Source organism: Acomys minous (assembly GCF_964271855.1).
Source record: "Acomys minous genome assembly, chromosome: 9".
NCBI lineage: Eukaryota > Metazoa > Chordata > Mammalia > Rodentia > Muridae > Acomys > Acomys minous.
The window spans coordinates 12,859,985-12,873,876 of record NC_140490.1 but is presented as its reverse complement, the minus strand read 5'-3'; the positions used below and the strand labels follow the sequence as shown (position 1 = coordinate 12,873,876).

General features: G+C 42.6%; 1 protein-coding gene across 3 annotated transcripts in view; it reads right to left on the bottom strand.

The window, feature by feature from the left end:
• Positions 1-11,017, bottom strand: part of CCSER2 (coiled-coil serine rich protein 2) — a 108,992-nt gene extending 97,975 nt beyond the window's left edge. Inside the window, exon 1 of one of the 3 annotated variants that reach the window (XM_084796801.1) lies at positions 10,782-11,017. The gene's annotated coding sequence lies outside the window, so the exon portion shown is untranslated. The remainder of the gene's footprint in view (positions 1-10,781) is intronic. The other 2 variants (XM_084796802.1, XM_084796800.1) reach the window with 2 other exon arrangements.
• Between the last annotated feature and the right edge of the window lie 2,875 nt (positions 11,018-13,892).

Below are 13,892 nucleotides of genomic sequence, written 5' to 3'. Positions count from 1 at the left end.
TGCCTTTTAATCCCAGGACTAGTGAGGCAGAGGCAGGTGCAGCACTCTTGAGGCCAGCCCTGGTCTACAAAGCAAGTTCAGGGCAGCCAAGATAACAGAGAGAAACCCTGTCTCAAAAAACAAAAACAAAAAGATTGTTTCCAGCAATTTTCCCAACTAGAAATCAATTCTCATTCTTTTTCCTAATAATCTTAGCAAATAGTATTCCCTGAAATAAAACTTGTCAAAAAAAAGAAGAAATTATAACACTGAATCTAACAGAGATATTTGGAAACGAACCTTTAGCAGATAGAGAAGACTTAGCCTATGGTTCAAGTGTATTCTAGAGAGGTCAACACAAAAACACATTGCTTTTGGTATTCTGCTATAGCCAACACTTGTTTCCTGAACAGAAACTATATAGAAACCAGAGACTAAGCATATTTACTCCGAAGGAGCATTTTAGAACAGTCTATTCAGACAGACAGTCCAGGGAAACAGCGACCAAACTGATCCGTCAAGACTTGACAACTACTGACAAAAGAGAGACAGGAGAACAGAAGTCAGAGAGTTACAGAATAACTGCATGGAACTTAACCAAGAAAGAAAACTGACCACAGGACTAGGAGCCAGTGAGGCAAATGACAAGAAAGCATGAAAGGAGACACTGAGTCATGCCTGTGCATGCTGGGAAGAGAGGGTGTCAGGATCTAACAGGTTCACTGTAGGCTTAAGAAAGCAAAGGTAAGACAGCTGGTGGAAGAAAAGATGACTCCATAACGCAAAAGGGAAGAAGACTGCAGGCATTGTAAATGTAAAACTGAATGTAAAAAAAGGATTTAAAGAGAATGTAAAAAGCTTTGATGGCTGGAAAATGTACGGAGGAGTCTGAGTTAAAGACTTTGAGTTCGAGGTTTTGCTGTTTGGGAACTTTATCTTGTGAAGAGAAGGAAGAAGACATGTAGCTTCACCACCACCACTCCCAAGAAAAACACCTGAAGATAAGGTAGTTCACGAACCGTGTGACAAGGTAAGTAAGGCTGAATCTATTAAGAGGGCTTAAAATGATATGAAAATAATAACAAAGTCCTAAAAAGTGGCTGCTGGCAACAAAAGTAAAATTTAAGAAATATACATGAAAGATATTCACTCTCTCACGATGCCTGGGATATTATGTTGTAAGAGAAATACATAACTGGTCTCTGCCTTGGGTTCCTGGCAGACAGCTCTTCAAGCCCCTAGACTCTCCACATCAAAGAGGACTTCTTTTGCATGCTAATAAGGAGACTATGCCCTTATATAATAATCTCAGGACAGGGGCTGAGTCACCAAAATCATTGAGGCATGATTACAAAGTTGGACTTTCAGCTCTATCCCTAAACTTCCAGAGAGGAAAGCAGGGCTAAAGGTCAAGCTGATCACTAAAGGCTAACAATGTGATCAACTGTGCCCACATCATGACAGCTCCACTACAAACACAATGGACAGAGTTCACCAAGCTCCTGGAGTGCTGTACCTGAAGCGCTAAAGAGAGGTCTAGCCCAAAAGAACATGAACACCATGAGCCCCTTCCCATGTGCCTGCCCCAGTCATCTGGCTATTCATCTACGTCTCTTATAATATCTGTCATAACATCTGTGAGCAAAGTAAATAAAAGGGAGTCGGGTAAAGCCTGATATCTACCATAGGTCAGCGATAAGCACAAGCCACAAATCTGATTTGCTCCCGGCAGACACTGTCAGACTCCGGCTAAACTGTCAAAGGCTGCGTTGAGTGGTACGTGGGAAACACACCTTGGCTGTTCCTTATCTTCCCCTAGCACCCTAGATGCCATGTTCTACCATTACTCTATTCACTGTGCTCATACAAGGTATCACTAACCTGTGGCTGTGACCTTCTCTTCCTCAGCCTCTTGATCCTAGTACTAATAAGTCAGGGCCACTGCAAGCTACCAAAAAATGTCTGGCAAATTCTAATGGGACACAGTCGTTCTAATTATCAGAGCACAGAGAAATCTACATGAGCCGTAAGATCGTAAAAAGCACTAATGAAGTTGTTAGTAGACAGACCACATTTAAGGAAGGAATTTTACAACAGGATGGATTTCGGAGTGGAAGATCAGTAAGGACAATAAATAGCCTGAGAAATACACAGAGGGAGAGAATGTGTATGAATGACAACAGCAGAGGGAAAATCTGAAAACACATATATAAAAAAATATATATATATAAAATAAAGTATATATAAAATCAGTGAGTCTTACTATCTCCTGGCAAGAATATTTGAATATAGACTTAATTCTCTAAGGTTATTTCTTACTGTCTTTAAGGATGTTATTTGAGCCAGCTTTTCAGGCAGATTCAATCCATCATCAAATCATTGTCTCTATACTCAAAATGAACGCAGAATGTACTATTCCCCCAACTCCTGTCTAAAATCAATGCCATCACCCTCCCAGGTATACTCCTGCAGCTGGCTACATGATCTCTTTCCCCCTGCTGCTGACACCTCTACTTAGCAACAAAGAGAATTATTTAAAACAAACAAAGGCAAGATTGTACCTCAGTGGTAGAGTCCTTGCTTTGCACCTGGGAAGACCTAAGTTTAATCTCCAGCAAAATAAATAAACAAGTTGAAATTCTACATTGTCTTTGCACTTTATAAAGTCGAGACAGCTACACAGGGTCTGACCCCCCCCAACTGAGACCACCTACCAGACATCAATTTGTGACAATCGTTCCCTTCAATGCCTCACTGACATGCCCATCATTCTGAAACAGGCCAGGCATGCCTAGCACAGGAGTTCCCACTAAGGGACGGGAAGGAAGCTCACTCAATAAAGCACAGACTGACTGAGCATGAATTCAGATCCGCATCACCCATGTCCAATACTAGGCATAGTAACATGCTGGAATGCTAGCACTGGGCAGGTGGGAACAGGAGGATCCCTGGCGCTCGCTGGCCAGCTAGTCTTGCTGAAGTGAGAGACCCTACCTCAAAAAACAAGGTAGAGATTAACTGAGGAAGATGTGCAACACCCAACTCTGGACTCCAAACATAAATGCTCCTGAACATACACGCACATGTAAATAAGCACATGCCATACCACACTAAAAAATTAAATTGAAAATGTTAATTACAAAAAATATTTTCTCTCCTAGAGTCTGCACAGATCACACTTTCACTTTAAAATTTCTGCTCAAAATCAGTTCTGATTAGAGGCTTGCCTAACAGTCTTGTATAAAACAGCAGTATCCCCGACTCCTGCTTTTTTCACCTCATTCTGCTTTACCTCTCTCCACAGGACTATAGCAGCTGAGATGCATTTTTTTAAATTGTCTCATTGTCTGTAAGCTCCAAAGGGGCATATAAATTGTCTAGTTCACTATACTATGCCAAGGAAGTGTTCACCCATCTTAAAGGGGCTGATGACTGAATTCATTCAGACTTGGTCTGTTCTTAAAGCAAAGACTGACGAAGCCAGCAATGTAGAAATTCTCAAATCCTGGAGAAACACTGACTGCCAGACAGTCCACACAGCCAAGTATAAAATTCTAGCTAATGCCAAAAATAAAGGTTGACAAATCCACACTATGATGAAGCAGAAAGTGAGTGGGCAAAGAAAAAAATGGCCGTCTCTGCTCCCCCATCCTTTGAAAAGAAATACCACCTGACTGTTTCCTGTAAGCTGGCCTACCAATTCTGTCCAAACAACACCAAGTCCATTCTACACACTTAAGAGCTGTTATGAATAGTTCCTGCTTTTCTCAGCTGTGGTCTTCAGAGAAAAATGTAACTCTCAACCATATTGGCTGCCAAGACATAATGGTCTGAGAAGCCTCTCAAATTTCCAGAAAGCACTCAGGCTGCAACCAAATATCATTAATATGATGACAAGAACTAGTCAAAGAACCGTTTGATGCCTGCCTCTTTGTTGTCCCTAGTGTACACTACCAGCTCACTCATCAGAGATCACGATATCTCAGTGTGGGGAGGTGGCTAGGCGAGGAGGCAGGCAACCCAAAACCATAGGATTAGAGAGTGATCTTTTTGCATTTAAAAGGGGGAGAATAATAGGAAACAGAAAACATCTGGTAGCATATGAGGTGTCACTTGGCCTTTTCAATACCTAACTTAAAGATAGAAATTATGGGCCACCAAGCTTCTGCTTCCCAAGCAAGAAGCAGAGGCAAGTGGATCTCTTTTGAGTACCAGGCCAGCCAAGGCTATGTAGTAAAACAGCAACTCAAAATACAACATTAAGTTAGGAACTGAGCAAGTAAAGTTAAAACAATCCCAACACAATGTTCATACAAAGAAAACAGATATTCTTGATTATTTGCAATAATCAGGGCCATTTTTAAGGCCAATAATCTTCAAAGATGATCCTCTCATATTTAAACTAAGCTACTGATCAAAAAGAAAATAGGGGGAAACAGTCTCTCGTGGAAGCAGACTTTAAGAATCCTCTATCTCCTCAACGTGCACGGTCTCAATTAAGCAATCAGAAATTTCTAAAACCAAAGATTTGCACTGAGACATAAAATCAACTAACTCACAAGACAAGAGCTAAGCTCAAAGACCGCACATAACGTTTTCTGACTGTTCGATTCACTCATAAAGAAAGGAGCATTCTGATTGGCTGTTCTCTTAACAGACTGAGTCACGCCCCAGCATCTGCAACCTAGCAATCAGAAGTTACAAACCAGAGACAGGAAGCTACAGAACGCTGAGGAAATGTGGGGGTGGGAAGGCTGTCAGTACCAATAGGAACCGTCACATGAGGGCACATGAGCCAGAGCTAAGTATAGCCCGGGATGGCATTCCAAATGCAGAGTGTACTGGTACGACCTTGGGCGCCCTCCCTTAACGTTCCCTCCAGTCTCCTATAGCTATCCTCTCCCAGAAAGGCTTGCTCTCTTGGTCACACCTTTGAACTGGATGATTCGTTATTTCCCAGAAGTCTCTTGTCTTCTTCCAGTGTCATGTCATCCAGTACCGCACAGGTCCACATGGATTAGATGAGTCAAAGGATTACGTATAGTGTATCACAGAGCAATGGCGAGAATATGGCAAAGCACTGTGGGCGTGCTTCAGTCTCAGCTCTCTCCAAATCCCCACTCCACCTGCCCATCCTCTTATAAAGGGCTACTCATGCCTTTTACCTTTCGAGAAAAACGTGCAACCTCCACTTCCATCTCAGAGTTCAGGCTTCGGTTCGCATGATCTATTTCTATTGCCTCCTATGAGAAACAGCTTAACGCATTTCTACACTGCTACACTGGCCATCTCCCCTAAGAGTTATCATAGGTTTTTTGTTTGTTTGTTTGTTTCAAGGCAGGGTTTCTCTGTGTAGCCTTGACTGTCCTGGACTCACTTTGTAAACCAGGCTGGCCTTGAACTCAAAGCAATCCGCCTGCCTCTGCCTCCCGAGTGCTGGGATTAAAGGCGTGCGCCACCACCGCCCAGCATCATATGGAATTTTTAAGACTAATGATAATCAAAGATGACCCTCTAGCCATATTCAAATTAAGCTACTGTATCAACACAAAAAGGCAAACAGGACAAAAACTTCAACTGTCAGGAGCTGTTGGTTTGGTATTAAATATATATCCTCCAATGGGTGGAAGAGGAAGTCCAATCTTTAGCACAGCAGTAAGATAATACACATTTAGAATAGTGCCTTTTAAAGTGAAGACAGACCAAGTCCTATCCCATTGCTTGCTAGAGCTCCCTATATTATCTTCAGCAGATCCCTTTACATCTCATCCATAAAATGATGCTACAAAAAATGCTGCCTTCTAGGCAGTAGTGGTGGTGGTGGTGCTAAGAGCCACTGGCATGCCAGCTATCAGTGTAGTGTATCTGATAACTAGTGTTCTGAGCTATCCTGTCTGTCTGGAACATATCACTTCCCCCAAAAGAGAGCAGATAGCAAGGTTTTGTTTTGTAGCTTTTTAAATGATTAACAATTCAAGTTAAATCAAAATGACCTCCTAGTCAAGCCTGAACAAACAAAAACCTTAACAAATAAATTGCATTCATGAACTCTTTGGTTTGTCTAAAATTTATCACAATTTTAATATATTACAAATTTACTGTTACTTTAAGCAATCAAAAACAAATTTATATTTATGCATTGATAAATATCAAAATTATAATTCACATAAGCAAAAGTCCATTAAGGTATTCAAGAATATTTAAAAGTGCAATGGGGTTCTAAATCTGAAGCATCTGAGAACCATCCTGCTAGATGGTCTAAGTAATATGTTTTCCCCATAATTCATCTTTTAAAAACAAGCACCAACCAGAAATATGGTTCATATGGCTCATGCCTACAATCCACACGTGAGGGGGCCTGAAATAGAAGGTTGGCTATGGAAGCTAAATAAACACGTTTCAGATGGTAGGGTGTCATCAAACTCAGACAATTAAAAGACAAAATTACAACATATTTTAAAGGCCAGTAATTCTAATTTTTTTTTAAAAAGCTGCCAAGTATTCGGTACTCAAAAATAAGTCAGGTATCTTGGTGCATGCCTACAACTCAGAGAAGGTAGACTAAGAAGGATCAGGATTCAAGGTCAGTCTAGGTTTCAGTAAACTCTGTCTCAATAAATAAATATAAAAAGTAACAAAAAATAATATTTAGAGTGTTAATTCTAATAAAAATTATTAAAACCATTTCAGTGAATTGGTGGGTAAAAGACAACCCATTCACAGAGAGGAGAAAATAAACTGAAATAAAACCTGCCTGTGCCCTCTAACTGCTACACAGAAAGTACTCTTATCCTCTTTTTTGAGAGATACACTCAAGGGGCTGTAGAAATGGCTCAGTGGTTAAGGGGACCGCCTGCTCTTCCAGAGGTCCTGAGTTCAATTCCCAGCAACCACATGGTGGCTCACAATGATCTATAATGTTATCTGATGCCCTCTTCTGCAGATAAAGCATTCATATACAATAAATAAATCTTTTTAAAAAAAAAGAGATACACTCAAAACCAAAGGCCATCAAATTATGACATAAGTAGTCAACTACATTCTGCTGGAAGAAGGGCAAATCTATCAAAGGTAAATCCAGCAAGAGCTTTGAAACTGGTGAAACCTTCATACCCTCTGATGCTGTAATTCCTCCCATGGGCCTTTAACCTACAGGGAAAAAAGATGATGAATACAGGGCAATATGTCACCTGCAGAATCCGGAACTCTAATGGGAGTAGCATCTTAGTAAGGTGGTCCAGGGCACTTAACTATAGTAACTGCGCCACTCACAAAATGGTAAGCAACTCACATGTCCACACTTAAGAAATAAATAGCCATTCTCTCTATGACATTGTATACAGATTAAAGATTATATTTAAACAGCAATCAATGGTACAAAAGTATAATGAATTGACAAGAAACAAGGAATAGCTTATGTTGATTTTATTTCTTCACCCACTTGTAAAACAACAGTTCTTTTGGAACTAGTCAGGCCTACTACACTAAGGAAATAGTTGAAAACTGATGTTTTAGAAACACAAATCTACAATAATGAATTTTTTGTTCTTAAAAAATTATCACGGGTAATCAGAGCAGCTCCTCCCACAACACCAAAGCCATATGTGTAATTTTACCCGTGTTACTATCCCGCTGTAACCCATTTATATCAAAATCTCACTTTACCATCAGAAGGAACAGTGCAGGATCTCCATATGGTGAGCAGAGGCTCTGGACACCAAAGTACAAGCAAGCTACAGCCCAATGGTGCAGTAAAGGTCCAGTTTCTCCCCTTTTCCCAAATGAGGTATCACGTTTCTCAGCCACTCCTGGGCTTTAAGTCCCTAGGAGTGGCAGCATGAGGAGGAGGAAGTACAGACAGACAGCTCCAGGGAGCAGGAGAATCACACAAATGACCTCAGGAGCTGTGACACCGAGGGTAGACGGAGACCGAGGCAAGCTACTTGCTTTTTCAGGCTTCAGTTGTTCAAAGCTGTTTCAGAGTTCAACCAAATAATCAGCTACATCTTTCAAATTCAGTATCTACTAATACAGCCCTTTTCTAATGAATATCCAATTCTCTCGTGCCTCATCAAGACGGTAAAACCTTTATCACGAATTAGAAGCTAAGCATGAATCCTAACACACAGGAGGCTTGGGGATGGGGCTGACTGCTGAGATTTGAGGTCCCCCTGAGCTGAGCTTCCTTACTTACAGTGAGACTCTTTCTAAAGGAAAAAACAAGAACAAGATGGCTCAGTGGGTTAAGGTGCTAGCTTGCCACCAAGCCTAACAGCTCTATCCCCAAACCCACATGGTAGAAAAGGGGAACCCACTCCCACAACTGACCACCACACATACGTCATAACATACACACACTGTGGCACAGAAGCATGGACATGAAAACACACACACACACACACACACACACACACACACACACACACACACTGAAAGAGAGAGAGAGAGAGATGTAATTTTAAAAGTACATTGTATTTAGAATTAGGATAGTGGGGAGTAAATGTGAACTACAAAGTTGGCCAAAAGACCTGGATCTGTCCCTTCTTTCTACTTGTGTGACTGTGGGCAAATCACTGCACCTCAAAATAGACCAACCCTTGCTCTCCATGACCTTCTCATTCCTCCACCTTAAAGTAAATTGACTTTTTTCCATCAAAACTAGAATGTCATTCCTAACCAGTATCACTTTTTACTTGATCCTTAAGCAAATAAAAGTATCAACACTGGGGCTGGAGAGATGGCTCAGCAGATAAGTGCACTGGCTGCTCTTTCGAAGGACCACAGTTCGATTCCCAGCACCCACATGACAGCTCACAACTGTCTGTAACTCCAGTTCCAAGGGATTCAAACACCCACACACAGACACGCAAACAGGCAAAACACCAATACATAAAATTTTTTCATCTTTTTTTTTAAATAATGGTATTTTTTTTCTAAATTTTCTGGTGCTGAAAGACCATCTAAACATATTTTTCTTGTCTTAAATCTGCATTCAAGCCTGGACCATTTACTCAACATTCATTCAGCAAATAGATTTTAGCATTAGTGCTGTAGCAGCAAACTTTTTTTTAAAAAAAAAATGCCTAGGGGGAACATATATAAGCAAATCATTAACTTAAAATTGACAAAAAGCTAAGTGCACAATGGAATGATGCTACTGAAGCAGTGGAAACAAGAGATGAGAGGCCTGGACAAAATTCAAATTCAATACTTTAGTCAAGTTGTAAGGACAAAATGTTTACTAGGAAGACACTTCTGGACAGAGGAAGCAAAAGAAAGATGTCGCCTGTGAGCTGAGAGGAAACGCTCAATTGTCGACGAAATGAGAATGTAGCCAAGCACCAGAAATTGGGAAAGACTATAGAAGGGCTTCTAAACAACAGATTAAAAATGTCCTCTTCCCCACACAGGCAAAAAAAAATGCTACCTGAGGAAGGAAAGGCAGAATTAAAAGGTTCCTGCTCTCAGGATGGCTTCTAGCTTTCTTGTTATGCATATTAAGGAAACAATACAAATTACAGGTTATGGGCGGTAAGTATTTTTAAGCTATAGATTGAGGTCAACATTGTTGAGAACAAGGAAGAAAACCAGCAAGTAAGAGAAGAGCAACGCACTTTAACAAACTAAGAGAGACAAACATTAACAACGTCTGGAAAAGACTGACTCCAACCACTCCAACCATTCATCAGGGTTTACATCCTTACCAATTAGGGATCTCACATTATAAAGCATACTTCGTACTTATCTCTCACATTAAATTTGATTAGTTTTTTTTAGGCCAAACGACAATACATGAATCAACTGTCTAATGCAAATATCCCATTAACACTTAATGCTCCTGGAAAAAAAAAATGTTTCTTCAAACTGCTACTCTGAAAAGAAAGTAAATGCTCATTTTTCATTCATTTCTTCCCTCCTTCCGTCTTTTTCTCTCCCTCTAGTTTTTTCTTTCTTCCTTTTTTCCCCCCCTTGAGACAAAGTCTACATAGCTTTGGCTAGCCTCGAGCTTGCGATGTAGACCAGGCTAGCCTGGAACTCACAAAAGTCTACCTGCCTCTGTTACCTGAATGCTGGGATTAAAGGCCTGTGCCACCTCCCATGGCTTCTCTCTCCTTTAAGTGAAACAGGACATTCCAATCTTGGACAGCGAAGAGTCTGTGCATCAGTAATTTTTACTGCCAAGGCCTATTCTATGATCAGCAAGCCTAATTGGCTAGGTAGGCAGCAAAGATGAATTTGCAATTATTGAAATTCAAAACTACGGCTTTAACACCAACGACCACCCCAAATGAATTAGCCCCTCCCTTTACTTTGCCAAACTGTATAAAAATAGATGCCCAAAAAAGAAAGGGAGAGAAGGGAAAAGAAGCACCTGCACCTACAGACACGGTGTAATCCACCAAAGTTCTTTCTCAAGATATGTTTTAGGGCGTGTCTTTGTTTTGACTCAATGGTTTAAAAAAAAAATCCCACTCATTCTGGGCCCTTGGGTACTTTCCCTTACCAACACGAGCATCCTGTCTTTGAAATCCCAGGGCATCTAAGCCTCGCCCTGATTTCCCTGTGCAAGAAGGCTGGAGCCCTAGCGTCCCGCCGCCCCTTCCCCGCACAGCACGACCGAGCAGGGGCGTCCGGCCTGCCCATTGCACGGCAGGCGGCTCGGGAGACCGGGCGGGGACTCCGAGGGTCGTCCCCGAGCGCTGACGGCCAAGGACACCGGCCCTCTGTCCACCCGCGCCGCGCCCCCCGAGACAGGCAGCCCCGGGAGCCCCGCGACCCCGGCCCTGACCCCCGGCTCTCACCGTGCAGAGGTCGCGCTGCCTCCTCGGCCACGGCCCGGATGCGGGTCGCCCGGCGACCTGCTGGCCGGAGGGTGGAAGAGAGGCACGAGGCTGTCCCGTCACATCCCCGCCCGCCCAGCCGCCTGGCCCGCAGCAGCCAGCATCGCCTCCACGGCCTGAGGGAGCGCCGGACTTCACCGACGCCGCGCCCCCTCCCTTGGCCGGCACCCGCCTGGACTCCGCCCTCCAGGGGACCCACGCACTACGCGTGCGCAGCCCGGCCCCCCGGGCAGTCCGCGCGCAAGCGCGAGTCTCACCGGGCTAGGCCCCGCCTCCGGTCCCGCCCCGCCCTCGCGCCAGCCATTCCCAGGCTCCGCCCTGCTTCACTGACCTTGCTTCTTTGACCCCTGACTCAGGCCTTTTCTAGGGTCAACCTTTCACTGCAGTCTCATGGCTGATCACCTCGAGATGGACCTCTGGATTTAAATTTGCTGCTAGGCCACAACCAGACCTGTCAGACCAATAGGAGTGATCTGAATACTGAATTAAGTGCGGCTGTGCCTCAGTCACGCATACTGACTCTGCCTGAGATTGAGATTAGACGCTGAGACCCTGAGAACGCAAGCGATCATTTGATGCTGCGGATCTCAATCACATTCCATAAACCATGCAGCCCTCCTTCCTAGATGGTTGGCCCAGTCCTTGAGAGTCGCCATGCAAGCCTGCTGTACCTGGCTGGCTATAAAAGCATGAAAGGTGTTCTTTATCTGACCCTAGACTTCTGGTTCTCCTTGCTAGCCCCAACAGCTCAACTGAAATTAATGACACTGAAAGAGAACACGGGATGACACCACTTCTCCCATAGACCTCTAACATAACCACCCTGGTAGGGGAGGAAACATTTGAGCCATCCCTTGGGCCGCCAGACTATTGAACCATTATACTCCAAATAATTAGAAGTTTTTGAGGTATCTCGTCCTGGAGAAATGGAAACCACACTGTAAGCCAAGAGCTCTGCAGAGGAGGAACTTGCCTCCTAGGATTCACAGTTCTGGCAACTTCTCAGAGCACTTTACAAAATAGACTTGAGTAAGCTAAAGCAATGATAGGTCAGTGATGGAGAAGACCACACCTTAACCAGGCAGGACTGCTCAGTTTACAACTGTCTCTTGCTTTCTATGTAAACTTAAACTTCTTGTCTGTACTCCAAAAGATGGACTCAGTAGTCATCAATTGATACCTTTGCTTCCTCGTCTTCCCTAGGTGGCCATATTGAATAGATCAACAAATCTCCTTTTTATGTGCTTCATTACTTGTCTCTCTAAATCTTCAATTGAATAATGAATAGTAGGGCGATTTAATTTTGTAGATGAAAAAGTACATGTTTAAAACGCTGGCCAGTCAGGCAATGGTGGCGCACGCCTTTAATCCTAGCTCTCAGGAGGCAGAGGTAGGTGGATCTCGGTGAGTTCGAGGCTAACCTGATCTACAAAGCAAGTCCAGGATAGCCAAGGCTACACAGAGAAACTTTGTCTCAAAAAGAAAGAAAAAAAGAAAGAAAGAAAGAAAGAAAGAAAGAAAGAAAGAAAAGAAAATGCTGGCCAATGGAGCACGCCTTTAATCCCACCAATCAGGAGGCAGAGGCAGGTAGATCTCTGAGTTCAAGGCCAGCCTGATCTACAGAGCTACTACCAGAACAGCCAAAGCTACACAAAAATAGATAGATAGATAGATAGATAGATAGATAGATAGATAGATAGATAAAGACTAGGTCTAGGTGCACTACATTTCTTTTTAGATTAAATGAATCTAAGCAAGAATCAGACCCAGGCCTCTGAAATCCTAACTCAAGCACATCACTCGTGAGATAAGGTTACTAAATATGCTTTCGAGTTTATGCTACAATCTAAAGTGAGAGATGGGAAGGAAGTGTCTCCCCCCACAGCTTATCCTTGAGAAATGACAAGATGCGATATTCTCAATAGTTTCAGTAAAGAATCTTGGAGAGGATAGGATGATCTTTTAGTTTCCCATACCAGGAAGAGCTTTGCTTCTCTGAACCACTTGGCTGCTGTCTTGTAACTCCCTGAATATTTGAGGTAATTAAGTGGTTTTTTGTTTGTCTGTTTTTTGTTTCTTGACAGTTTGAAGTGCTAGGTCGTCACTTCTCTTTCTTCTGCAAAGGTAGCAGCCTTTCTGAGTGTTTGATATATATGAATGTTTCCAATCCTCATCTAATTTTCTGTGTTCCTATTTTGTCTTTGTCCCAATTTTTTCGCTTCCTTGGTTGTCACATTGCTTCTATTTCTACTAGGCACTTGTTTTGATGTATACCCACAAGATTTTAATTTATGTAATGGCTGTAATGACACAGAGAGGACAATGTTTTAAAGGAAGATTTTTACAGCCTATATTTACCGAAAGATGGGATGCTGTGTCACACAGAGGTATATGGAGAAGCATTGGGTTTGGTGGTTGAGACTGAGAGGAAAGTCCAGACCAAAATGTTTATCGGGATTTATGTGGGAAAGAAAGAAGCAGGAACTGGCTAGTGTAGATAATGCCTCTAAACCATAGGCCCCTCCCTAGTTGTTTGATAACTGGCCGTGGGTTATTAAGATCAGGGAGAATGCTGGCTTAGTTTGTGAAAGTCAAACAAGGGGGTGGTTGTAGTTATGGACTTAAAATTGGCTGGAGACTATGTCATAGGATTCTTACATGCTCAAGAAAGCTAGGTTAAGCCGGGCGTGGTGGCGCACGCCTATAATCCCAGCACTTGGGAGGCAGAGACAGGTGGATCACTGTGAGTTCAAGGCCAGCCTGGTCTACAAAGTGGGTCCAGGACAGCCAAGGCTACACAGAGAAACCCTGTCTCAAAAAACCAAAAAAAAAAAAAAAAAGAAAGAAAGAAAGCTAGGTTACAAGGGAGGTGTAAACAATATTCACCATTTATTAGGATGCCAAAGAGATAAATCTAAGAAAATATATTTAAACACCATTTTAGAATTGTGTATAGGAAAGTATTATTTTAAAAGTCTGACACTGGAAGAGCTAGCTATACATGGTGGAGGCTCGAGGTAAGAAAGCACACCAATCTGGGCATTTGGTTCACAATTTTTAGCATGCCTCAGA